General features: G+C 39.6%; 1 non-coding gene across 1 annotated transcript; it reads left to right on the forward strand.

The window, feature by feature from the left end:
- Nucleotides 1–3862: 3862 nt before the first annotated feature.
- On the forward strand, nt 3863–4026 carry LOC147374409 (U1 spliceosomal RNA). The gene has a single exon (XR_015163343.1). It is a non-coding gene; the product is annotated as a U1 spliceosomal RNA (small nuclear RNA).
- The last annotated feature ends 23138 nt before the right edge of the window (nt 4027–27164 follow it).

Here is a 27164-nt window from a genome sequence, read left to right on the forward strand (position 1 = left end):
TTGGAACTAAAATCTGGTTCTTTTTCCTCTAATCAAGTGAGTCCTTACATGGACAATACAGAATCATGATGTATGATAAAACAAAAAGCAAGCTTTATGCCACCTCTAGCCCTTGGCTGACTCAGTGGGATGGAAAGATGAGAACCTCTACCCCGAGAGAGAGAAAGGTCTGTAACTGTCACCACTCCAGCAACAGAGGCAGAGCATCCTGACAGTGGAGAGAACTGGGAGCATCTGGATGTCTCTCAAGATCACAGGGGCTGCCTCAGACCCATAGGAGAGGAAAGCAGTGCTTTCTCTAGGTTTTAGAAGGTGTAACACATCACGCTGACCTGCAGCCTATTGCGCCAGGCTGCCCTGGAGAGACAGAGAGAGTCAGGGGGAGACTGATTTTTTTATGGCACTATCCAGCATCCGAGGGTCTTATCAACAATGGTCAGACTTGCAGTTGGCCACTACTACACCTTCAAATTACATTGCAAAAAGACAGTTGTGGTCTTAAAGGTCACATACAACATTTGTCCCTAAATGCGAACTATTGTACCATAACAGAGTTCCTTGATCTTGTTTATAAATTAATACCTGCTAGATTAATTTAATGGAGAAGACAATGGCACCCCACTCCAGTACTCTTGCCTGGAAAATCCCATGGACGGAAGAGCCTGGTGGACTTCAGCCCAACAGGCTCTTCCGTCCATGGGATTGCGAAGAGTTGGACATGACTGAGTGACTTCACTTTCACTTTTCACTTTCATGCATTGGAGAAGGAAATGGCAACCCACTCCAGTGTGTTCTTGCCTGGAGAATCCCAAGGACGGTGGTGCCTGGTGGGCTGCCGTCTATGGGGTTGCACAGAGTCAGACATGACTGAAGTGACTTAGCAGCGGATTCATTTAATAGAAGAGAGATCCTGATGGTGAATAGAAGAAGTCTCATTATAGCACAAATCTGCTTGGGAGACCTAAGCCCCATAGAAAGAGATTCTCCTGAGTTCTAAGTATACATTCACTATAGTTTATAATATGGAGAAACTGAAAGCAGCTTAAATGTCTGATCAAGAGTGTGGTAGGTGCCTATTAACTATTTTATAAAATGGAAAATGCTTGTGAAAAAGAAGTGAAGATGCAGAATACAGAGGTTCTAGTTGAGGGTAAGTGACTCCCTCCTGTCTTTCCCACTGAATGGAGATATAACGTGGACAGAATAAACGACTGCTCTAAAATGAAATATAGTAGTCAGGTTGGAAAAGAAGATGAGAATGTGAAATCCTGCTAAATCAGCAGGGAGTTTCCTGTGTTTTGTTTTCTCTTTTTCCCTCCCAGTATCTCCTAGTCTGGACTTGGGGAAGACTGAAACCAGAACTGGGACCTGGTCCTGGACAGAGAGACTCCAGAAGCCTCTAGTTCTGGCCCAAGAAAAAGAAAGAGGATCTCTAATGCTCAAAGAAGACAGAAGAAATCACCTAGTGTTTTAATTTTTTTTTTCCATTTCTTTTTTTCCCATTTTAGACTCCAAGTAATCTAGGAGTATCAGTGGTGGCAGCTGTCACTGTGACAGAAGAAGGGATAACAGTGCCCGAAACTCTGATGGAAAGGATGTTTATTGAGAAGAGAAACCAGTGTGGGGCTCCAGGGAGGGTAATCATGGTACCAGAATTGTAACTGTGGACATGACATTGGCAAATTGCCTGTGAGAAGATACCATGTGGATATGTCACAGGTAGCTAGAAACGTAAATCTAGAACTCAGAAAAGAGGTCTGGGGTAGAATTATAAGTTCGTGAATCATCTGCATTTACAAGTTATTTAAAGCTAAATACCCTAGACATTTTCTCCTATTTGAATGACAGTTAATTACTGAGATTTTCTTGCAGCATTCTTCAGTATTTGCTTCACTGCAAAGTGAAAAATAAGACCATTTATTACAATACTAAAGATGGATTCTCTCCAACCACTGAAAAAAGGACATAGGATTTTATTTGGTCCCAAGATTTGGTGCCTGGCTCCTAAAACAGCAGTGTTTAAGACTCTGCTTGCAACATCCCTAAAATAACTTTGAAAAACTTTATATTCTCTAATATCTTTTAAAATTTACATATATTTTTTCATCAAATTTAAATAATGGCAAAAGATATGATTCAGAGTATCATAACTATTGATATGTTTCTTTTAATTGACCATTTAAAATTATTTATTTATTCATTTCTTTTTGTTTTGGCTGTGCTAGGTCTTTGTTGCTGCTCAGACTTTGTTCTCTACTTCCGGTGCACAAGCTTCTCTTGTTGCAGATCACAGGCTCTAGGACACACAGGCTTCAGGAGTTGCAGCATGTGGGCTCAGTAGTTGCGGTTCCCCGGGTCTAGAGCACAGACCCAATAGCTATAGCACACAGGTTTGTTGCTTCTCAGCATGTGGGATCTTCCTGGATCAAGGACTGAACCCGTGTCTCCTGCATTGGCAGGTGGATTCTTTACCAATGAGCCATCAGGGAAGCCCTTATGCCATGTTTTGATGTTTGAAAATCTTTGATTGATCACTATCAATTTTTTTTCAATAACAATCTGAATGCAAATTGATATATTCTCTGGTTCTATAAAGCTGTGTTACTTCTTCTTTTGTATTTAATTACCATTACAGTTAATAAACAGATTAAAATGATCAAAGAACATAAACAACACAAATAACTGTTAAATGTGCAAAGTTAAAATTTTATTATAAATATATGCTTTAATGAGATAATGGGTCTTTTTTTGTGTGTATGAATTCAAGATTCTGTTATTTATTTACTACTCCAATAAAGGTATGATAAGCATGTTATTTAATTAGCTTTTCTAATATTAAAGTTACACATCTTATGGTTTGCATGGTTAGTTGCTCAGTCATGTCTGACTCTTTGCAACCCCATGGACTGTAGCCCACAAGGCTCCTCTGTCCATGGGGATTCTCCAGGCAAGAATACTGGAGTCGGTTGCCATGCCCTCCTCCAGCAAATCTTCCCAATCCAGGGATCGAACCCAAGTCTCCTGCTTTGCAGGTGAACAGGTGGGTTTTTCACCATCTGAGCCACCAGGGAAGCCTTCTTTATGGTTTCAACAGCATCAAATTGCCCTAGAAGACATATAACAAAGTATTACATGCCTTCCCCCCACTTCCCATTTTCAACAGGCAACTACTTCTATTTTTACCTCCATATGTCCAAATAACATACTTATATTGCTACTTGTTGATTAAAAAAGTTTTAGTCATTATTTATTGATACTCCCTGGAAGCAGATGAGGTTTCACTTTTTAAAGCTGAAATACAGTTAGTGTACAATATCATGTTGATTTCAGGTATACTGCATAGTGATTTGACATTTGCATACATTATAAAATGATTACCATGATAAATCTAGGAATCATCTTTCTCCACATAAAATTATTACAGTATTAGTGACTATATACCTAATTCTGAATATTGCATCCCTGTGGCTTATTGAGTTTATAACTGGAGATTTGTACCTCTTAATCTCCTTCACCTATTTTGCCACCCTCTATACACCCTGAGGAGCTTCCCTGTGGCTCAGTGGTAAAGAATCTGCCTGCAATGCAGGAGACCCAGGTTAAATCCCTGGGTCGGGAAGATCCTCTGGAGAAGAAAATGGCAATCCATTCCAGTATTCTTGCCTGGGAGATCCCATGGACAGAGGACCCTGGTGGGCTACCGTACATGGGGTCAGAGTCAGAAAAGATTTAGTGACTAAACCACCACCACCACTACCACCACCTACCATGAAGGGGCCTTTCTTCAATTAGTGTATGAGTTTGTGGCAGCAGAGGATGAGATGGTTAGATAGCATCACCGACTCAATGGACAAGAATTCGAATACTTACCTGGCAGGGGAGATACCATGATCACGAAGGTGGTTTTCCCAGGGCGAGGCTTATCCATTGCACTCCGGATGTGCTGACCCCTGCGATTTCCCCAAATGTGGGAAACTCAACTGCATAATTTGTGGTAGTGGGGGACTGCGTTCGCGCTTTCCCCTGTAAAAAAAAAAAAAAAAGAATTCGAGCAAACTCTGCAAGGCAGTGAAGGACAGGGAAGCCCAGTGTGCCACAGTCCATGGGGTTGCAGAGTCAGATACAACTTAAGAGACTGTACAACAACATGCATCTATGGACTAATACTACATATTGCCAGAATTTAGACATATATTTTGTTCTTTTCTATTTTTTAAACTACTTAATTTATTTAACTGTGTCAGGAGTTAGTTGCAGCATGTGGGATCCAGTTTTCCAACCAAGGATGGAACCCGGGAGCCGTGCACAGGGAGTGTGGAGTCCCAGCCACTGGACCACTAGCGAAACTCTGAAAAAACTTATTCACATAAATCAGAAGATGGGACTGAAAGGAGTTTTATTATAGGAATAACCTACAATTATTTGAACCTCTAAGAGTTATATAATTAAAATCACATAGTAATAGATAATTAAAAATTATCTTTAATGAGTCACCAACTGACCACTCAATTAATTTCTCCTTTAATTTTGTAGAAAGTAGTGAAAACTTCCGAGTTTCAAAAGGATTATTATAATTATTCCTCTTGCTTACTGTCCACAGCAATAATTTGAATTGCCTGGCACTTCAGAAGTTCCTCTACCCCAAGGCAAAGAGCTGTAACATCTCAGAGGGAGGGAAGTCTTTTTTTCTTAATGTGGGAGGTGGAGGGGTGGAGATTATGCAAGCGGAGATGAGAAAGGAGAAAAGAGTGCAGTGAGGGGGTGTCCTGGAGCAGATCAGTTTTAAGCAGAATGAAGGAAGTTGAAATCCAGAAGCTGGGTCCATCCAGTAATTCTGTCTTTTGGCTTTCTTATCCTTTAGAATACCCTTATCCTTTTGCGTACCCTTACTTAGTTTAACCAACTAGTATTTCCTTTCTTTCATTTAACCCTATCATGGGGGCGGGGGGCAGTGGTGGAGAGAGAGGAAAGAAAACATAAATCTGGGAATATTTTTTGAGGGTTATAGAAAAAGAGTCTGATCCCTAAGGATAAAGACTTCTCCAGGGAAGAGGGTGTGGTGAGGAGAAGGAGGAAGAGGTTAAGTATTCATGGGTGGGATAAGGAACTACTTTTACCCTATTCCCCCCAAGGTAGAGTTGAGGCCACTCCTGGAATCAACAATTTGGTATTGTATTTCATTTATTGAACAAACATTTTTTAGGCACTTTTATGTCAGCTTCCCTGACAGCTCAGTGGTAAAGAGTCTGCCGCAATGCAGGGGACTCCAGTTTGATTCCTGGGTTGGGAAGATCCTCTGGTGAGATAAGCAACCCACTCCAGTATTCTTGGGTTTCGCTTGTGGCTCAGCTGGTGAAGAATCCGCCTGCAATGTGTGAGACCTGGGTTTGATCCCTGGGTTGGGAATATCTCCTGGAGAAGGGAAAGGCTACCCACTCCAGTACTCTGGCCTACAGAATTACATGGACCATATAGTCCATGGGGTCACAAAGAGTCAGGCGCAACTGAGCAACTTTCACTATGTCAGCTTCTGTGCCAGGCCTCAGAGGTACAACGACCTTTGAGGGAATTACACCACCACTCAGGACTCAGGTTGTTCACTGAGGTGCTCTAGCCAGCCACCCTCCCTACTTCCTATCAAATACTTCTCCACATTTTCGGATTTCTCCTCCCACCATCCCCTCTTCCCTATTACACCATCACCAAAAGTTACTGTCATCTCATTTTCTCCAAACACTACTCAATACTTTCTACTGTAGGCAGGGCCACACCTAGTGGGCACTGCAAAGAGATGCAATGAAGGGGTACCCAACATAGCTCTTCAACCCCTCAATAATTCCAGGGGGGAGGGCTGAGAACTAAGCATTAGGAGGCCACATTTGAGATACCTCTAGGCAACAAGAAGCTTTGAATATGCTGTACAAATATTTTCATACTTTTACTTGTATACTGGTATCAAATATGTTAGGAAACACTGGAAACTGATTAATCAAAGTACGGATCAACAGGTCCAAACGTATTACCAGGAAGCTGAATCTGTCCTGCAGACATCCTTGGTTTGGCAGATACAGTGTTGACAATTTAAAAATAATTTATTTTTGACATTGAAAATTTTTATTGTTCAACACAATATTACACACTTTGAACCTTATACAGTATTTTAATTTACACAGAATTCATTACATGCATTAACCTTGTATAACATTCTTAACTCACTTGAAATTGGTTTGAACTCCCCAGAAGGCATATTATGTGCTTTGGAGCTTAGACAATAATTTCCATCACTTGGTTCTGGTAGAAAGCTATATGCTTCAACTTTCGTTTTCAGTATCTTGGTGGTGGTGGTTTAGTCACTAAGTTGTGTCCAACTCTTGTGACCCACTGGACTGTAGCCCGCCAGGTTCCTCTGTCCATGGAATTTCCCAGGCAAGAATACTGGAGTGGGTTGCTTATGTAGAAATTAAGTTCTTAGAATGACCATCATATTAAAAAAAAAATAAGATAATACTTCCTGGATGCCCAAGTTTATGAAGATTCATCCTTGCTGTGCCTACTGTTTCTCCCTATGAAAGTATATTGTTTTGGGACTTGGGTTTTTCACAGAATTATATTGTGAAAATACAACTAGAAGAATTTCTAGTTACTCTAGAGAGTGGTTGTTGAAGTGCAAACAATAGTTACCTCTACTATTTTAACTGGGATTGGTAAGGTTTCACAGATTTAAGATGCCAGTGACAACTGCAGTTTGAGAAAGGGAATTATGAATTTACAAAATTATGGAGGGGGAGAAAAAGCTTCTTTTTCTAAGTAAAATAAAAGTGTATCAAGAAAGGTTTTAATGTGGTTCTTTCTAGTCAAGTAAAAATAATGTTTACTCAGAGTTTTTATACTTTTTTAGCCTTTCTATTGTAAAACACAGCAGTTTCAATAGCACTGAAAACAACCTGAACAACTGTCATAATTATCCCATTTTAAAGCTGCTCCGTGTTGAATTTTTCTTTCCCAGGGTATTTATACATTGGTTATCTTAACATACATTTACAGAAGGCCTACTCTGTGCCAGGCATTATGCTAAGTGCTGAGAGAAAAGGATAAACAAGATACAATCTTCTCCCTCTAAGAGATCTCAATATAGACAACGTGGACAACTGCACTACAGTGCTGTGACGAGGCACAATTCAGAGCAGAACGAAGAAGGCAGTGGGGCACCTGCGGGAACGCACTGGAGGAACACCAAACTGCAAGACTGATTAGAGGTGAAGAAAGGAGATGGTGGCTGAGTCTTAAAGTATGAGTAAGAGTTTCCCAGATGAAAAAGTGAGGACGCCATTGCAAGCAAGAGGAGCAGTACGTGCAGAGAAGTATGGTGAGAAAACAGGGTGCAGTTAGGAAGTTAATTTTGGTTTAGCATGACCAAGAAGTTAAGTTGGAGAGTGGAACAGAGAGGATAAGGCTGAACAGAAGCACAAATGTCAGATCATAAAGAATCTTCCATGTCACGCTGAAGGTTTGAATTTTATTTTTAAGGCAATGGGAATTCACTGAAACCTTTTTAACAGAAGACAGCCATAATCAGACTTGTATTTTAGAAGGTCAGTAATTTTTCATAGAATGAAGACTCAATATTGGAAATAAAATAGTTGGGAGCTGATGGAATTATGAGAAATGATAATGGCATGAGAATAGGTGGTGACAGTAAAGACAGAGAAAAGAGGATGAAACTGAAGATGTTTAGGACATAGAGCCAGTAAGACCTAATAACTGCATGGATGTGGGAAATGAAGGACCTTCTGGTCATGGTCATTGTAAATACTTATGAAAATGTTTGATCTCCTTTATTGGTATTAAGTTCAGGTTAAAACAAATAATACTATTTCTTACTTTTGAGTACTAAAACTTTATACTGAAAGCTTTTCAGCCTCTTGAATGAAAAATATTTTGATGGTGTAGTCTCAATATTCAGTACATATTTTTCTGAATCATAAAACCACTATTTGCGAAGAAGGTGACAAAAAAAATGGGGATGGGGATGTGGTTCTTTAGAAATGCAGCAATTTCACATCTTTCTCACCACAATCTACTACACCTGTTCATACACCCACCTCCTGTCATTATTAATAGCCCTTTGCTTTTTCAATTTTCCATTCGAACCAAGTTTTTAAAAAACAGGCTGACCACCAAACTCGGTGAGTCACTTTTAAAGTCATTCTAATGATTAGTGGAGTTTCGGTTCTCAAATTTGTTTTAAATAATGAGTTATCCAAAATGTTAAAAAATTTGAGTAATACTATCAACCTTCTTAAATCAATCAGAAAAAGGCAAGGGAATTGTAATGCAGTATGAATTTAAATTTAGGTCTCAAATCATGTATTATGGTAGGTGTGATTTAAAGGAAAGTGATCTCACTAGTGTCAACTTACACACATTTGAATCAAATGGGAAGGGCACTGCTCAATGGATTTTATAGATACAAATGTAAAACATAATACTGCATTAGTTGGAAACAAATAGATACAAATATTAGTTGTAACATATAACATTGTTAGAAACCGCAAGTTTACTGAATAAGCTTATTATCATATGAAACATATTAGCATGTTTTTAATTTGAACTGTTTTTTCTCCATATGCCATTAAATTTAATGTTATATTGCTGTTGTTAAAATATTTAGAACTCTATTACCAGTGATGCTTAATGGTAGAACTCAGGAATTATGGGAAATAGAGCTTGGGAAATTCCTGACTCCACTAAGAATTCCATGAGTTATTGGACATAACTCAATGTCCAAGAAAGAAATCTGGGCCTTGATTGACACAAGAAATGAGTTCCTATAACTTGAATTTACAGGAGAAACAATGGAGAATATCTTGCTAAACTTTCCAATATTAAGAAATTCTTTGAGGGCCAAAGAATTATCTGATATAACTAACAAGATAAAAATAGTTGGTGATGGCCCTAGGATCGCTCTAGATTAGAGCTCTTCCCATGTAGCCCTGCCTATCTTTTCCATTGAGCTAAGGAAGTTTCAACTAGAGAAGGAACTCTTTTCTATAAAGTTAATAACCAGCCTCTAAATTACATTATATTTTACACAAATTCTGATTTTCATATCTCTATTCAGTATGCTTAAAGTAAAATATATTCAAATGGTTATACCTGTCGAATTTGGATTAGAAGGGAGGTTGTGTGGACAACAGCCCAAATTAATCAAAAGATTGAAATTTTAAAAAATTTATAAGAATATGTTCTTTGGAGTAAACACAGCCATGAGACTATGAGTCCACCATGTCTTGCTCATAAAGATTAAAGATTCTGTTTTAGTAACTGATATGGATGATAGTGATCAGCATATCTCAAGTCTAAGTTGGATGGTTCATCTCCCTCTGCGTAGGTGGGATCTAAAGCCCAGCCAGCTTCTATCTAATTTGTGATTTTCAGAAGTTCAAGTTACGGTGTTATTGTAGTTGTGAAAAATCTCCAGCAAAAAGAAAGTGACGGTCTGGCAGGAAGCTGCATCAGAGGCTTTCAATGAGCCCCAAACAGGAACATTCTGTATCTACCTCCTTGTCTCCTCCTATCATTGCGGACTATAAAAAGAGAAGGGAAGATAGTCATGCTAAGGACATGGCATATGAGAGTCCTTGGATTTACTGGGAATCTTGCTCTTCACATGAAATACTCAATTGCAGTCCTTTGCTTTCTGGTCATTAAATTCCTTTGTACACCTTTGTGTTGAGAATGCTTACAACTGAGGAACACTTGGCTGCTCAGCAGTATTCATTTTCATGTGGGGTGGGTGGGGCCCTGTGCCAAAGGAAGCTCAAGGCAATAAAACAATTACCCAAGCCCTTGTGGCTGAGCCAGTATTGACCAAGATTCAGGCTATTATTAAAGAACTTACTTTCTGAGTCCTAGTATGTACTGACAACCTGTTTCACAGATTCATAGCTATTCCTAGTCAATAAGGGAAGGGAACTAACATCTGAGCACCTGCAATGTGTTTTACATGTTTCCACATTCTCACAACAGCCCTGTAAGAAATGTATTACCCCACTTCACAAATGAAGGAACAAGTTCTAAGAAATAAGCAAAGTTGCTCAAGATTATACAGCCAGAGGACTGACCTGCTAAACTCAAAATTCAAGTCCATTCCACTATGTTCTGTTCTTTCCCCATCTAAGAAGGTAGAGGATCTCCAAATCTCCATTTGGAGTAAAAATATATTGTAAAATCCAATGTCCCTTGGATTTGGAGAGAATTGGCCTTGCTTTGAGGCCATATTATGTCTCTGTTCACTTTCTGCAAAATCTGCAGACTATCCTTCACTTCAAAGAGCCAGAAAGTATCTCTATGATTAACTAACACTAGGGTAGGGATTTAAGAAATGCAACTTGATGATGACTGCAGGAACATTTGCTTCACAGCCATGAAACCAGACCTAATCCCAGCTTCACTGCACTGAGATTGTCAAGTGCCAAAGGAAGTGATGACAGGGAGCCTGGGCAGATATTATGACAAATTAACAAGGGAGGCTGCCGGTCAGGAAAGTCATAAACTGTTTGAAGCATACACTGAAGTACAATTTCAAGTCATCTAACATGGCACCTAAAAGAGGTTGTCAGAAAAGTAAACCCAGTTTTGACTGGAAGAGCCACAGAGACAAGATAGCTGAGCTCCTAGCAGGATCTGGTTTTGTCATCAGTAGCTTCATTGCTAAGCATGTGGGCTGGCTTTCACATGCAGTGGGATTGTGTAAAATGAAACATTAAGTCATGGCCAGTTTACCAGAGCCAGTCAAGTGTGATCTACATTTAGACGAAGAGGAAGACTTTCTGGGCCCTACCTCCTTAATTGGCTATAGGACAACCTAGGGTCAGTCAGAATGACTGTCTTGGTTTTACTTACCCTACATGGAAACTGTCTCCAGCACCATCTAGGTCACATTTTTGTATTATTCAACTTGGAAAGTATCAGTAGCAGAGTATTTTCATCATATTCATAGAGATGAGTATTAAAGACCTGCCTAATTGTGATGATCCACACACATTAGGGTACATTTCATCAGCGTGAGTTATCTCCTAAATATGCCAGTCACAAAATGTGATGGTGTATTGAAGGGGCCAAAGAATAGATAGATGTGCTAAAAGATAAATATGTAAAAACAGAAAGGTTTTTACCAAAAACTGAAGGACACGCAAACAGCATTTTAAAATATGGGGAAAAAAATGTTCACCATCACAGAGGCATCCTATAATCCCATGTGATGAAGTTACCAAGAATTTTTTGGGGGAGGCAAAACTGGGAAATGCTGCTCACTGACAGAAATAAAAAATAAATAAATAAAACAAAGACAATTAAAAAAAATACCCAAGATGTGTGAAATAAAGTTGCAAGTAGAGACTTCCCTGGTGGTCCACTGGTTGACTTCAAGCTACCACCGCAGAAGGCATGGGTTCAGTCCCTCATCAGGAAACTAAGATTCCCTCATGATGTGTGGAGTGGCCAAGAAAACAACAGCAACAACAACAAAAAAAACCCTGCAATTAGTTCACATTTTTTGCCCCTAACATCAAAAAATCACAATATTGAATGAAATAAAGGGTACAGTGGGGTAGGCTTTCTCATACTCAACTGATTAGAAATATAAATTGCTGTGAGCTCTCTTGAAAGTCAAAATTTCAAAAGTCTTAAACTGTTTATATGCCTCTGAAAGTACAGTGGTATCAGAAACTTCGGGGGTGTGGCCAAGTGATCTGTGTCTTAAGCTAACCAAGTGATTCTGATGCATGTATAATATGAAGAACCACTGCCCTATGGGCTCTCACCCACTCCCATGGCTACTGACCATCTGTAGAGAGATAAGTCCTAAATCAACATCTGTACCCCAGATGTCTTTTCTGAATTCCAAAGCCATACAATCAACTTACTCTCTTGGCATTTGCTTTCTCATATCTCACAGCACCTCAAAATAAACACATTTAAAATTAGGTTCAGACATTTCTTCCCCAAATATTCTCTACCTCCAGTGATTTTAATCTCCATAAACATTACTATCATTTCTACTCAAGAAAATTAAGTGTCATCTTTGATTCCTCCTACCCTCTTCTAGCTAGGACTGTGATTTTATAAGAGGAGGAAGAGAGGGAAAGAGAATAGAGATCTCTCTTCCTTTTGAGGACATGGTAAGAAGGTGGCCATCTGAAAGTCAGGAAGAGCACTTTCACCAGAAACCAGCCCTGGTGGGACCTTAATCTGAGACTTTCAGCCTCCATAACTGTGAGAAGGTAAGTTTCTATTAAGACACCCAGTATTTATTATATATTTTATTACAGTAGCCTGAGCCAACTAAAACAGATGTCTGTGAGCTGTTCATTTCTTCTTATTCCAATTGCTACCATTCTTGCACAGACCACTATCATCTCTTACCTAAATGACTGTAACATCCTTCTAGATGTGCCTTACCTGCTTCAAATCATTTTCTATACCCAGCTACAGAGACAATATCAAATCAGGTTTTTATTTAAAATCCTTCAGCAGCTTTCCATTATCTTTCAAATAATGCCCAAATATTTAACATAGATATGTCAGGACGATATAGGAAATATTAACTGATGGACTTCAACACCACCCCAATGTAATGATCCCTGGTCCTTCCTCCTCTAGTCACCTGCTTAGTCAGTGTTTGCATTGCATCCCCAGTACCCTCAAGGTCAGCCTACGCTTATGTGTCACTTTCTGGCCACGTAGGATAGTATCTGGCTGTTCCCCACAGCCTGCGGGAGGTCATCTTTATCTGTAAGTCTCTGCCAGTCCTTTTAGGCACCCTATGACGGTCCTGTACTATAACCTTACTCAGCAACTACAGTGCCCAATGTCTTCTAGTTTCTGGCCTCTTACTATTATTTTTTTGTTGTTTAGATTTAAAAGTCAAAATTTGAAGCTTCTGTTTTTTGTTTTCTTTGTGGTATTCTTTTTACATCTTGAGGAAATACTTTTTTGCCTATAGCCAAAGTGGTGGAGGGTTGATGGTTAATACAGTACAGGCACTAAAAACACATCAATTAATAGTTTATAAATTACTCCACTGCATTGGCTAGAAAGTCTTATACTCTCCAGCCTCTAATGAACAGCTCACTAGTCTCTCCAGCTTTGTTGGAGAAAAGCCATGACAAGTTTTAGTTTCTCATATAAACCATGATTCTCCCACCTTTAGGCCATCACACATAGTAGCTTATCTACTTGGAATACTTTTTTGCTCTTCCCTTTGCCTATTCACTTTTCATGTCTCAACTTAAACATCATGTCCCTTAAGAAGAACATCTCTGATCACTTTTGTACAAGGTTAGGTCTCCTGTCATACCTCCCCAGCATACTTAGAATTCCTTTCACCTTGCAGTTTAAGTACTTATAATCACTTAGAATTATTTGTTTAGTGACTATCCTCCTTGTTAGGCTATAAATTCCATGTGTCTGTTTTCTCTAATGCAGTCTCAGTATCTAGTACATACTAAGTGTTCAATGACTATTTATGACTGACCCACTGCCAAGGTCAAATCATTTTAGGGTAGATTTCACAGTTAGGGTTATGGCACCATATCTGTTTATCTATAGTGTCCTGTAATTCCAAAACATTTTTTTAAGCGTTCAATTTGAATCCACTTTTCTTACTGAATCAGGATTTTAAACTATATATCTATATATGGAAAGAAATCTGTTTGCTCATATACAACCATCATCCATACATCCTAGTTTAAAATTTTTATCTTCATCAAAATAACCTCACTGTTCTCATGAAACTTTGGCAACAACTTTAGAATGAATAAATGGTATATATTTGAACTCAATCAATACAGTTACATTTCTGATATACTATTTCTACAAAAGATTTCACTTGAAAAGAGAGCTTGAAAGCCACTTTTCAATAATGGCTTTAAGTCCGAGTGATGAAAAAGAACTTCTACAATAGGTTGGATGGAGCCTAGATACAGACCTGTGAGACATCTATAGGAAAAGTATTATTTCATATTACCTAGTTTTGTGCCCAGTTGAAAAATTTACAATAATAACTGCAGTTTTGGGTTTTATTCTCTTCTCTTACAATTATCCTACATAATTTTGCCTCCCCCAATTTATAAAACAGAGATATGTCTGTCAGTTAGCTGGGGCAAAGCAAAGGAAGGATTGAGGGAGAGGAGGAGAGCTCTAAGGGAAAGAGCTAGGCCCTAGGCATCTCCTAAGCAACATATAATACTGAGTATCCCACCATGAATCCTCTAACTTTTCATATTCTACAACCCAACAGACAACACAAAATACATTGTATTTGACGCCATGTCATATTGGGAATGACACCAATAGATGTATGTCATCTTCAGGACAATCATGGTTGCATCACATTAAAGAAATAATATAGCTACAGCAGCAATTCTCTGAAGTTCACCCAACAGAGAATTTATGTCACTACTCAACCTCAAGACTTGAGTCATCAATCAATTACAAGCTGCCAACAATATAATCACGATCTTCAATTGGATGTCAAAACCAACATGTCTCACATGGAATTCATTATTTCCTCTACAAACCAGCTTTCCTTCTTCATTTCCCTGTTTGAATCAGTGCTCCATCATAATCCTACTCATTCAAATTTACAACCTATGGGCTACCTTTAACCTCTCTCTTCCCTCATTCTTCATGGTACATGGAAGAGAGAAGGAGCTAGGACCCAGTCTCTGCTCTAACCCACTAAAGTGGGGTGAGTGAAAGTGAGTTGCTGTCATGTCCAACTCTTTGCGACCCCATGGACTGCAGCACACCAGGCCTCCCTGTCCATCACCAACTCCCGGAGTTTACTCAAACTCATGTCCATTGACTTGGTGATACCATCCAACCATCTCATCCTTGTCGTCCCCCTTCTCCTTCCACCTTCAATCTTTTCCAGCATCAGGGTCTTTTCCAACAAGTCAGTTCTTCACATCAGGAGGCCAAAGTATTGGAATTTCAGCTTCAGCATCAGTCCTTCCATTGAACACCCAGGACTGGTCTCCTTTAGGATGGACTGGTTGGATCTCCTTGCAGTCCAAGGGACTCTCAAGGGTCTTCTCCAACACCACAGTTGAAAAGCATCAATTCTTCTGCACTCAGCTTTCTTTATAGTCCAACTCTCACATCCATACATAACTACTAAAAAAACCATAGCTTTGACTAAATGGGCCTTTGTTGGAAAAGTAATGTCTCTGCTTTTTAATATGCTATCTAGGTTGGTCATAACTTTTCTTCCAAGGAGCAAGTGTCTTTTAATTTCATGGCTGCAGTCACCATCTGCAGTGACTTTGGAACCCAAAAAAATAGTCTGTCACTGTTTCCATTGTTTCCCCATCTATTTGCCATGAAGTGATGGGACCGGATGCCATGATCTTAGTTTTCTGAATGTTGACTTTTAAGCCAACTTTTTCACTTTCCTCTTCCACTTGCATCAAGAGGCTCTTTAGTTCTTTGCTTTCTGTCACAAGGGTGGTGTCATCTGCATATCAGAGGTTATTGATATTTTTCCCAGCAATCTTAATTCCAGCTTGTGCTTCTTCCAGTCCAGCATTTCTCATAATGTATTCTGTATATAAGTTAAATAAGCAGGGTGACTAAATACAGCCTTGACGTACTCCTTTTCCTATTTGGAACCAGTCTGTTGTTCCATGTCCAGTTCCAACTGTTGCTTCTTGACCTGCGTACAGATTTCTCAACAGGGCTCTGTGACCCACCCTGACCTTGCATTGCACCCTGATAACTCTCTGATGTCAAAGTGGGGTAGCCACTGACATCAGAGAGTTGTCAGGGTGCAATGCAAGGTCAGGGTGGGTCAGAGAGCCCTGCTACATTTGTTTAAAATGCAGACTACCAGACACACCTCAAACCTACAGAATCAGAGTTGGGTTGGGCAATCTGCATTTTAAATGAGCTCTCCAGGGAACTTCTTAGGTCAACTAAACAGAAAGTTGATCCGTCCTGTCCTACTCTTTGTGACCCCATGGACTTTGTGTAGCCTGCCAGGCTTCTCTGTCCATGGAATTCTCCAGGCCAGAATACTGGAGTGGGTAGCCGTTCCCTTCTCCAGGGGATCTTCCCGACCCAGGGATTGAACTCTGGTCTCCCATATTGATGGCAGATTCTTTACCAGTTGAGCTACCAGGGAAGCCCCTAAACCACCTGGCTTCTCTGTCCATGGAATTTTCCAGGCCAGAATACTGGAGTGAGTAGCCATTCCCTTCTCCAGGGGATCTTCCTGACTCAGGAATAGAACCCTGGTCTCTTGCACTGCAGGTGGATCCTTTATCATCTGAGCTAAACAGAGTCAGTGCTCTAAAATAAATTTAATTACCCAGTTACAGAAAGATACACCATGAAGACGCAGCCATGTGAGCAAGGCATACTGTCCAAAGGGCACAAGAGGAAGTAAAGGAGTCCCAAGCAGGTGGGTGGAACACAGAGACAGAGAAACAGCCTGTGAGTGTTTAATACTTCCAAAGTCACCTTTTGGAAGTATTAAACATGACACCTATTCACGAATAGCTGTCACGAGGATAGGGCAGGAGAGACTCTAGTTCACCAAAAAGAGGATCAACAAGTCATGTCAGAGACTAGTTCTCAGAATTAAAATACACAGGAGAGGAACAGTAGCAACTCAGGCAACAATGTATCCATTCCAGGGTTATCCCTGGCTTGTAGGGTAACAGCTCTGACAACAAAAAGAGACCTAGGAAACAATACAAGAGGCTGGTAGAAGGCTGGGAGAAATGATGGGCTTCATTTGTGTCATTCAGAATTTGGGTGCTAATAAAAGAAGCCACTCTAGCTCACTGAAACTAAAGAGATTTAATATAATGAATTGGATGTTAATAAAATTGTTAGAAAGTCTGGGGAAACAGGCTCCAGTCTGAGCTTCCAGGAATGATTGTCAATCAAGGTAGCTATTGCCTGTGCCATGATCAGAAAACTAGGCAATGATCAGAAAGCTGGGGAATAAGGAAATGGGAGCCCCAATTGCTGGTACCAGGCACATGGCATCAGTCCAGGTCCACGTCATCAAAATGGATGTCCCTGGCACCCACAGAAGTAGGTACCAGACCCTGGGGCCTCCACTACAATTGCCATAGAAAACCAAATTCTCCACATCCCTGCTTGCTATTGCACAGAGCAGATGTGCCACCTCTGTCTCACTTTTGTTTTCCAAATATGACATTCATATGTCTGCTAGGGTAGAGGCTGGGCACACAGGAAATCTGGGAAATGGACCCTTATGTTCCCTATCCTTCAGTGTGTTACAAACGGGAGAGAGGTGGAGTTATGTGAGCCACATAAGGCATCTCTCTCACCACCACACTCAGCTGTAAGTTTCCCTACTATAGGCGAGGGACTTGGAATTTTAACTGTTTCAGAAGTCCCAGCACTTTGCAGAGTATCTAATGAACAATGGGTGAAGGAAGAAAAGAAGAGAGGAGAAAAGGAAGGGAGGAAGGAGGAGAGGGGGGAAGAGAAGATAGGAAAGAGCTCAAGACCAAGTTGTGCAGAAGCCATAGGTGGAAAACACTGGGGAATTCAGTTTTGACAATATTTAAAACTTAAGGTGAAATGAAGCAGGGACTGACACTAACAATTCTTATTTCATAGTAGCTTTTGCTTTCAGTCTGTTTATCTTTATTTCCATGACTATAAACTTAATACAGTTCAAATTCCTTATGTCTGGAAAAAATCAATTGTTCCCTAACTGGGATCCTGCCCAATTTCTCCCTATTCTATTCCATTCTACACATTGATCACTGACAGAGTTTCCTAAAATAGCGGTCTTCAAATTTTTTACTTGCAAACGTTTCCAAAAGAATCTTGTAGAACTTTGTATTCTCTTGAATATTATTAAGCTGACATCTAAAATTTTTCATCCGAAGTTAAAATAGTTGCAAAGGATGTAACTTCCAGTCTACTGTAAATATTGTCTCTAAAAAAGTAAAACAGCACTGTGAAAAATATAACCAATAGAATCTAAGTACCACAACATCTATTTTTTAAAAAATATATGAACAAGCTGTTCTTTAATAATGAGATTTTACATGTTTCCTTTTTCTCCTTAAACTTGTACTTTCACTCTGCTTCTATTAAAAATTTTGGTCCTAATATGACATATTCTGATTATTGTCTTTTGTCAATTATCTTAATTATCACAACAAAAGGCATAAATGTTGAAACTTCATCTTTTATATCAGTGACCATGCAGCTGTGTTTAAAAATTATTCTGGATTGAGTTATCATTTCTATTACTACTAGTATACTATTCATAAAGATAATATAAATATTGATTATTAAACAGAAAAAACAAAATTTTATTTTAAACATGTCTCTTAATGAGCCAGATGAGGACTGGATAGTTTTGTTAAAGTTAGGTCAAGCATTTAACTTTTGCTAAAATTAGGTCAGGTATCAATTTAGAGATAATTATGCATTCAGTTCAGTTCAGTTCAGTCGCTCAGTCGTGTCCGACTCTTTGTGACCCCATGAATTGCAGCACACCAGGCCTCCTTGTCCATTACCAACTCCTGGAGTTCACTCAAACTCACGTCCATCGAGTTGGTGATGCCATCCAGCCATCTCATCCTCTGTTGTCCCCTTCTCCTCCTGCCCCCAATCCCTCCCAGCATCAGAGTCTTTTCCAATGAGTCAACTCTTCGCATGAGGTAGCCAAAGTACTGGAGTTTCAGCTTTAGCATCATTCCTTCCAAAGAACACCCAGGGCTGATTTCCTTTAGGATGGACTGGTTGGATCTCCTTGCAGTCCAAGGGACTCTCAAGAATCTTCTCCAACACCACAGTTCAAAAGCACAGTCCAACTCTCACATCCATACATGAGTACTGGAAAAACCATAGCCTTGACTAGATGGACCTTTGTTGGCAAAGTAATGTCTTATGACTAAATTAAGATAGGCTTCAACCTCAGTATTATCTCCCCACCATTTTGCATTTTATTATTAACATAGACATTGAGAAAAATTTGTTCATATAAATAAAAAGGTGGGAATAAAGGGAGTTTTGTTAAAGCAATGTCCTCATTTCTTTGCACTCTGTTAGAAACATATGCCAAAAATCAGGGGAAACCTAGCACCAAATAATTGACATCTTCCTCTGATTTTACTAAAAGCAAACTAGGAAAATATATGTAAAACATAGTAAAATTAGGAAAAGGATGTATTATTAATTCTTTAGTGTGACTCCCTTTCTCAACAACAATACCAATATCTATTCTATATTACCCCAGTGAGTTACAGAGGTTTTTCTACTGTAGGGTAATACACTATGGAAAGATTAGAGTAAGAGAAGGCCTTGCTTCTTTAAAATAAAATAATGGGGAAGGACTGTGTGAAAGAAGAGGTGGAAATGTTGTATCCTCAGGCAGATTAGCTAAAAAAAGTTTTTTCAGTTTTTTTTTGATGTATAATTGACAAAACTATAAAGCATCTAAAGTGTACTATGTGATGATTTGATATATGTATACATTGTAAATGGAGAAGGAAATGGCAACCCACTCCAGTGTTCTTGCCTGGAGAATCCCAGGGATGGGGGAGCCTCGTGGGCTGCCGTCTATGGGGTCACACAGAGTCGGACACGACTGAAGTGACGTAGCATAGCATAGCATAGCATACATTGTAAAATAATTGGTCCTATTGAGTTAATTAACATAACAAGCACCTCACATATTTACTTTTTTTTGGGTGAGAACAGCTTCTACTCTTTTACCAAATTCAGCCATACAATAAATACACTGTTAACAACCATAGTCACATTATACTTAGATCCTCAGATGTTATTCATCTTTTTTTGTACAGCACTTTACCAACCTCTCCCTATTTCCTTCACTGCACCCAGCTCCCCACCCTTGCCACACAGGAAGCTACTTTTCTACTCGATGTTTTTATGTGTATGAACTTTTTTTTCCCTTCAGATTCCACATATAAGTAATACCATGCAGTATTTGTCTTTGTCTGGGTTATTTCACTTAGTATAATGCTCTCCAGCTTTACCCTTATCAATGCATATGACAAGATGCCCTTCCTTTTTAAGGCAGGATAAAATTCCATTATATGTGTATATATAAAACCACATTTTCTTTATCTGTTCACATGAAGACAGGCACTTAGGTTTTTTTACATCTTGGCTACTCTGAATATTGCTGCTATGAAGAGGAGAGTACAGCTGTCTCCTCGAGATAGTGATTTAGCTTCCTTCAGATATATACCCAGAAGTGGGATTGCTGGATCATCCTGTGGTTCTATTTTTCATTTTTTGAGGACTCTCCATACTGTTTTCCATACTGGCTGAACCAATTTACATTTCTACCTGCAAGACACAAGGGTTCCCTTTTCTCCACAGCCTTGCCAATACTTGCTATCTCTTGTCTTTCAGAGGATGGCCATTCTAGAAGGTGTGAGGTGATACCTTATCATGATTTGGATTTGCATTTACCTGCTGAGCACCTTTTCATGTACCTGCTGGCCATTTGTATGTCTTCCTTGGAAAAATGTCTATTCAGATACTTTGCCTGTTTTTTAATTGGGTTATTTCCTTTTTTGCTACTGGGCTCTATGAGTTCCTTGTATATTCTGCATTGTAACCCCTTATGAATATGTGGTGTGCAAATATTTTCTTCCATTCCACAGATTTCCTTTTCATCTTATTGATGATTTCCTGTGCTGTGCAGCTTTTTATTTTTAGTTTGATGTTACCTCATTTCTTTATTTTTGCTTTTGTTAACTTTACTTTTGGTGTCAAATCCAAAAAAATCACTGTCAAGACCAACGTCAAAGAGCGTGCATGCATGCTTAGTCACTCAGTTGTGTCTGACTCTGTTACCCTGTGAACTGTAGTCCACCAGTCTCCTCTGTCCATGGGATTTTTTTCAGGAGAGAATACTGGAGTGGGTTGCCATTTCCTCCTCCAAGGATCTTCACAACCCAAGGATTGAACCCGTGTCTCCTGTGTCTGCTGCCTTGTAGGCGGGTTCTTTACCTGCTGAGTCACTGGGGAAGCCCAGGTGTTCAAAAGCCTGCTGCTGCTAAGTCACTTCAGTCATGTTTGACTCTGTGTGACCCCATAGATGGCAGCCCACCAGGCTCCCCCATCCCTGGGATTCTCCAGGCAAGAACACTCGAGTGGCTTGCCATTTCCTTCTCCAATGCATGAAAGTGAAAAGTGAAATCGAAGTTGCTCAGTCGTGTCCGACTCTTCGCGACCTCATGGACAGCAGCCCACCAGGCTCCTCCATCCATAGGATTTTCCAGGCAAGAGCACTGGAGTGGGGTGCCATTGCCTTCTCCCCCTTATGATTTCTTCGAGGAATTTTATGGAATCATTGTATTCAGGTCTTTAATTCACTTTGACTTATGTGTGGGATGTTAAATAAGCATCCAATTTTCCAACACAGTTTATTAACAATATTATTTTTGTTTGCTATGGCCTTGTCAATTAAGTCCTATCAGCTTTCAGAGCTAGGTGTTTGGGGAACTAGTTAAATGGGAGTCCTAAAACTCAGGGTGCTTCATGTAGGGTGCAAGCCTTTCACTGAAGGGAAAAGCAGGAGTTGGGGGTTTAGTCCTTACTGTATGGCTCGTGCCAGGAGTAAGATTTATGGTGAGAGAATGTCTCATTCTCTCCTGCCTGTTTTTATGTGGGTATTTTCTTACTTATCCAGCGTGTAGGAGTTGCCTGGCTAGTTTCTGGATCTTTCAGAGGTATCTGCTCCATGTGCAACTTTTAGTGCATCCATGGGAGGAGGGTAGCTCGGGAGCCTCTTAGGTTGTCATCTTGGTCCTCTCTCCAGAAATTTCTTTTTCCAATCACTATTAAGGAGTGCAAAGAGAAACTAAATATACATAATCCTAATTCTCCTAAAACTCTTTTTTTCTGGCCTTCATATTTCTTGCAAAGTATTTATATCATAGTTTAGGCATAGGTACAGTTTGAAGACTGCTACTGCAAAACAGCACAACTTGCCTCAGTAGTATCTTCTCATTGGCATAAGTGAAGTCGCTCAGTCGTGTCAGACTCTTTGCGACCCCATGGACTGTAGCCTACAGGCTCCTCAGTTCATGGGATTTTCCAGGCAAGAATACTAGAGTGGGTTGCCATTTCCTTCTCTAGGGGATCTTCCCAACCCAGGTATCGAACCCGGGTCTCCCGCATTGTAGGCAGATGCTTTACCATCTGAACTACCAAAAATATGCACAATTTGAAAATAAAAATTTCAAGTTTAAGTGATTCTTAATCACTTAAACATGTATTTTAAAAGAGCTCACTATTAAGTGACTTGACAACTGATAAATACAGGTGTAATGTCACCATTTCTAGAACTGATGGATATTTTTGCATTTATTTCTAAAATTTTACCCAAAAGGTTTTTTTTTTTTTTGCATGAAAAGGTGTTGTTAAATCAACAGTGCATTTTACAACTTGAGGAAATACACTTCTCAAGATGGGGGGTGCGCAGGAACAGAGAGGTGGTTTATTGTTTTCGGTCCTGCCATTCCATAGCCAAATGAAAACTTCCTCCAAAGACTTAGCTGTCACTCATTAACGTGTACTGGAGTCCCATTCCCAGGCCCCACCTCCAGAGTTTCTCACTCAGAATGTCTGTGGAGGGGGCAGCGCTCTAAGCGCTTTTAGTGTGAGACACTTTGGGCAACCATCACCTAAAGGGAGTGTTCTAGAAAATACATAAATTTAAATTTGTAGAGGTGATTTATAAAATGAAAAAGTTAAGAACCAGGGGTGTGTTAATATAGCTGGATCTGGAGCAAAGAGAACCATGACAAAACACACATACTGTGAGTTCAGGATTGACTTGAACAGGAAGAGCACAACCTTGCTTGCGGTCATCATTCATCTCCACAGGCTCTCTGGGTCGAAAGGTGAGCTGGAATGGCAAGCTCGCCCTGTGCTCTGGAGTCTGTGGGTTCTCCCAGGGTACAACAGGACCCACTGAGTCACTTTACCATTCCTGTAACAAAACATTTTATATTCTGGAAATAGGCTGAAGACATCTATAAGCTACTTTACAGGCTGCTAAGTTCCTTCAGTCGTGTCCAACTCTGTGTGACCCCAGAGACGGCAGCCCACGAGGCTCCCCCGTCCCTGGGATTCTCCAGGCAAGAACACTGGAGTGGGTTGCCATTTCCTTCTCCAATGCATGAAAGTGAAAAGTGAGAGTGAAGTTGCTCAGTCTTGTCCGACTCTAGTGACCCCATGGACTGCAGCCTACCAGGCTCCTCTGTCCATGGGATTTTCCAGGCAAGAGTACTGGAGTGGGGTGCCATTGCCTTCTCCGACTAGGCAATTTGAAATAGAGTCTGATTTGAACATGATTTGAATTCTCTAAGAATGCCTCCAATTCTCAAAAAAAGGTGTTTTTTTTTTTTAATAGGTGAGGAGGGCATTATAAAGGGGGCAAATAAATCAATATAACTTGAAATAACAGAGGGGAAAATAACTCTACTTTTACATTTGATAATATTTTTCATCAGCGTTCATAGTGCAGTTGTACTGTAAAATTTAAAAAAAAATGACAAGCTAAAATAAGAAGTAATGCACTCTTTGAGGTAAAAGGTAGAATTTTTAGTGTACATGGTTACAGAGTTGGGCATGATTTCACGACTGAACAATCTACTGGATTTACAGTACATAGTTTCCTACTTAATTATCTTTGAAATTGATAAAAGATTATTTATCTATATATGAATAGATATTTTAAAAATTTATAGCGAAAGGTACCAGAGGTCCTTACAGAGAACTTAGATTCTCTCAACTTGGGTGGGGGAAGTAATGAACTGATGACATTAAAGTGTACCATGTATCTTGATGTTTATGAAAATGATTATTCCTTCCCAACCTATAAAACAGAGAAAGTATGACTATAATGTAAGGTGACTTTCTAAACTTTTTATTATTAAAAGTTTCAAACATATGTAAAATGGATTATTACAATGAACCTCAAATGTCTATTCACTAATATTTCATCTGAACTCTCCACACTGCCCTCCCCTCCCCACCACTGCTGCTGCTAAGTCACTTCAGTCGTGTCCGACTCTCTGCGACCCCATAGATAGCAGCCCACGAGGCTCCCCCGTCCCTGGGATTCTCCAGGCAAGAACACTCGAGTGGGTTGCCATTTCCTTCTCCAATGCATGAAAGTGAAAAGTGAAAGCGAAGTCGCTCAGTCATGCCCGACCTTTAGCATGGACTGCAGCCTACCAGGCTCCTCCATCCATGGGATTTTCCAGGCAAGAGTACTGGAGTTGGGTGCCATTGCTTTCTCTGCTCCCCACCACAGTTTTACCTTATTATTTCTGGATGTATCTCTCTCCAAAGAACCATCTTAAAAGGCTATAAAGATGCTAGCATTTCTAAATACTTTTTAGAAGCATTTTGGAATACTTCTCAGGATTATTTCCAGGATTTGCATTGTATTCCTTAGTTAATTATCCCAAATGATGACTAATCTTTACTCTTCAAGGGTAGACTTGACTTGAAAATGGTCAAGAGTCTTTGGGAATAAACCCCAACAAATAGGGGGAATAATTAGACTGGGCAGGACTGGTTTTGTTAAAGAGAGTAATATATGCAGAAGCACAAGGTGTGTCCCTTTCATGAAAGGAGTCTGATGCTCATAAACTAGCTCAGAAATTACCCTCAACGACCAGAGATGCTGAGTGCTAATAAGAGCTCTGTTGTATTGGGAGCAGAAGCCAGAGTGAAATCAAGAGGATAATGTGAGAGGCAGCTGAGAGAGAGCCAGCCAACTGGTGAAAGGAAGTTATTCTTAATTTTTGTACCCTAAATTCCAGTGATTCCAGGCCACTTTCAGGATTTATTTTGCATTTCAGGCCTCCGTGCTTTTGCAAACAATGTTCCCTGTGATTGGAATGCCTACTCCCACTGGGTGGACCCACTGGGCGAATCTCTAGTCATCCTTTAAGACCTTGATAAAATATTACCACATTCCTTGACTCTCTCTGGCACAATTAGCTGTTCCATTGTCTGGTCCCAGTTGCATTTTGTAGGTATTTTTTCTAACATTTCTGTGACTATAATTATTCTGTATACATTTCTCCTATTAGGCTGGGGGCTTCATTTTTGTATCTTTGGCTCATAGACAGTGATGGTTGGATGGAATCGCCGACTCAACGGACATGAGTTTGAGCAAGCTTTGGGAGCTGGTGAAGGACAGGGAAGCCTGGTGTATTGCAGTCCATGGGATCGCAAAGAGTTGGACACAATTGAGCAACCGAACAACAACAACAAGGCCTTCAGTAATCATTTGTTGAATACCTGGATAAAATTAATAATATGTGCATTTTTACATGGGGTAGACATTGAAATATCCTCCTAATGCAACAAAGTAGTTGTGGGCTTGAAATATTATAGAATAAAGTGAAGAAGAGAGCCTTATGCAAGAGCAGCTTTTGTAACAGAAAACTCTGGAAGTTTCAGATGTTGACAGTGGAAAGTTACAGCATAGAACCACCCAAAGAAATGTTAGCAATCTCTTTTCCTCTTTTTAAAAATAAAATTTCCAAATTCATTTCTTGGGATCACGTTGTTTTCTTTTTCTTTGAGGGATTGATACTTGTGGAATGAACAAATTAAGTACCAAACTGAGTTCAAACTTGGTTGATGCACATTTTTCTCAAAATAAATTTGGAAGGCAGAACACAAAGTGTAAGAAATGAATCATCTACTTCAAAGGGAATAGATGATGGACTCTTAAAGTCACTGTGAAAACTAAAGAAATCTGTAATGATTAAAACTATTAAGTATGCTCTCTTGTCAGGACGATTCATATACCCTTCTCACTTTCTCTCCCACCTTCTGTCCCAGAACAAGAACATGCATGTCCGTTCCTACTCCAGTGACCTGGTCTTAGGTCTTGGTGGGAAGTGACTCTTGGCAGTGCCACACCTGCCACACCTGTGGCATAGTCCTAGGATGAGAAATAAAGGATAGCCCAGTGGTAGCCCAGCTGGTTAGAAAGGAGAAGGGGGAGAGCCACCCATAAACAACAATTATATCTGATATCACCTCTTATGTTGAACCTGAATTTTATCCAGACAATAAAGCCTGCTTTTCAGACTGTGTTCCAAACCCCAGTTGGCTTACAGCATATTTTCAAATTAATTAAAAAAAGATTCAAGAAGTCCACAGAAATTTTTCCAGTCGTTCTTGTCAGGTGGTATAAATATCCTACTGAATGAACCATGTTTGTATGGAAATAACCTGATTTGGATACAGAAGAAACAGGACTGAAGTAGTTGAGCAACAGGTTTGCTTGGTTTTAAAGGTTACATTGCACAACCTGGGAAAGGTATCCCATGATATAAAAGACTGTTCTAGCTCACCCTGGAAATCTAGCCAGACCAACCAGGGGCTTACAAAAGCCCCTCAGCCCCCACAACACTGACATCATGACACATGGCCTCTTGGATCCTGTGGCCACTCTGAACTGGAGAACATATGAAATAAACTGGCACTTGCTTTTTGCTAGTTTTATAAAGAAAATCTATTTTTTAAAGAAAAATAGAATCAAAAATTATAACCTAAAATGAATGCATGCACACAAAGTTGAGAATACAGAAATGATGCTAATCCAAATAATAGTACCATTTTTTTTGTTTGAAAACTGCATATTTTGACTGTCACATACAAAGAATTTCTCATTCCTAATAGAGGAAACAATCAAACATTCAAGATTCTCTTTTACCTTTTGAAATACCAAATACTAAAAAGTACGATGTAATTTGTTTCCAGATTTCAGAGAAAGTTATATGAGACACATCTTTTTTGATTCTCAAAGAAAACAAGTCTAAAATATTTAAAATGATTCTTTAAAACATATATATTAATGATCTTCCCTGAAAATCAGTGGCTAGGTTGAGATTATTTTTCCCAAAAGAAGTTTATTTTTTTTGCTAGGTCCAACTTTTACATATTCATATATAAAAAGGTAAAAATATTAAAAAAAATAAACTTTAAAACTGTTCATTGTAACTGCTGCTTCCTACTTAATCATCGATTTGGTTCACATTAATAATGCAAACTTCTACTTGCAGATCTATCTATGTCATTATGCTAGCCTG

The sequence above is a fragment of the Bos grunniens genome, chromosome 4, assembly GCF_055505025.1.
Source record: "Bos grunniens cultivar Pamir isolate PY7600 chromosome 4, Bosgru_T2T1.0, whole genome shotgun sequence".
Taxonomy (NCBI): Eukaryota; Metazoa; Chordata; class Mammalia; order Artiodactyla; family Bovidae; genus Bos; species Bos grunniens.